The sequence below is a fragment of the Branchiostoma floridae genome, chromosome 11 (genome assembly GCF_000003815.2).
Source record: "Branchiostoma floridae strain S238N-H82 chromosome 11, Bfl_VNyyK, whole genome shotgun sequence".
Taxonomy (NCBI): domain Eukaryota; kingdom Metazoa; phylum Chordata; class Leptocardii; order Amphioxiformes; family Branchiostomatidae; genus Branchiostoma; species Branchiostoma floridae.
In genome coordinates this window covers 12,341,037-12,342,971 of record NC_049989.1, presented here as the reverse complement: position 1 = coordinate 12,342,971, position 1,935 = coordinate 12,341,037, and positions in this window count along the sequence as shown.

Below are 1,935 nucleotides of genomic sequence, written 5' to 3'. Positions count from 1 at the left end.
CCTAATGTGAGGGGGATATTACTACACTTACTTCTTGAAGAATGAATGACTGTGCTACCATGTTTTGTCACTTCAGTTCTTTCTACAACGTATATGGTGTCTCTTTTGAAAATTTAGCCATCTTGTTTTTTTTTTACCTATCTTGCTTTTTGTCAATATTATTGTAGTCTGCAAAGGATGTCATCCATGAAATAGCTAGATAGACTTAGCCTTAGTGTCGTAATACGCCCCTCACATTTAGCGAAAATCTAAATTACGAGGAGGCATGACCATGATGCCGACGAAGAAATGGCAGAGTTCCCCCCCTTCCCGTCAGGGTCATGCCTCCTCGTAATTTAGAGCTCGCAGACTCGTCGTCCGATCGAATTCGCTACATGTGAGGGGGTTATGAGAGCGCGGTCAGATGTAGGTTGTTCGATCGTCATACGATTTTGATGATAGGATTTGTAAGCAGGCAGTAATAGAGCCATTTTTACCACCCACAAGAATACAAGAGAGCGTTTTGTATACCAAGACAGCTGAACATTCTAGGATACATGCATGACTGTCCTAAAAAATGCCCCAAGTTAGCAATCGTAGGACAATTGCACCAACCAAATCACCCTTTTTTCTTTCATAATACATTTTGTACATCTAACAGGAAGAGGAACCATGCTGAACGCTTCTTTCCTGGAACTACATTGTTAAGGATATGACTTCCTATCCTCGTGATTGCTTCCGGATGGGCCCAGTAGATGTCAAAGGTTAACAAATATCTGTCATCATATCAGTACAGTAACCCAAATATTTGACTCTTTTTGAGGGCCTCTTAGAGCCTTGCTTTGCGGTGAATCTGAAGTAAGTAAAAAAAAAGTTTAAAAAATTGTCATGTTCTGATTAATTGTTTTTTTTTACGATTATTATCCGTTTACTATATCAGAAGCATTTTGTAATAATGTGTCCGTTTGTATTTACGTGCTTCTATCTTGTTCCTACCTTCGGGCAAAAGAACGGATAAGATTGACAGAACACACAAATTGAGGTCAACGACCTGTAAAAGTTAGCTGTTTCTTTCTTTACATGTCGTCAACTGCCACTCTAACTAACTTTGTTTATCATTTTCAAATGATGATTTTCTTTAGATAAGTCGTTGTTTTATAGACAAGGTGTTAAAAAGTGTCAAAGATATGAATTATACTTCTTAAGTAAAATTATCTATAAGATATATGGACAGGGGAGGGGCACACCATAGAAACCCCACATGCCAAACTATGATATGCAATACATGCTAGTTAAAGTCTTCATACCATATATACACTATGTAAAACTGACTTGCAATCACAAATCAGTACAGTAACCGAAAAAAAACATGTGAGCGGCTCTTAGAGCCTTGTTTTGTGGTAAATATGAAGTAAATAAAAAACTTAGAAGAAAATCTGTCAAGTTTTGATTCATTTTTTTTGAGATGGGCAAACAGATTAATATCAGCTAACTATACCAAAAATATATTGTAACAATGATGTGCGCGCTTGTGTTTGGGCACGTGCTTCTATTGTTCCTACCTTCGGGCAACAATTGGGGGAGGGGGTCAATAACAAGACACACACGCTAAGCTCAATGACCTGTAAAAATAAGCTATCTTTTCTTTGAATGTCTTTCGCTGTCACTGTTACTAACTTAGTTTTATCATTTTCAAACGATTGTTTCCTTTAGATACACCGTTGTGTTGTAGACGAGGTGTTGCTAAATGGCTGACAAAAATGTATGTTATACTCTTTCGTAAACTTAACCATAACACATGTGGGCGGGGAGGGGCAGTGGGGTATAGAGACTATATACATTAACGAGGCACAACCCCACATACCAAACTATAATACGCAATACGTAAGGTGTTGGCATATTGTAGTATACTTACAACACACAGTCTGCTTATAGACAAATTCAACATACCATACA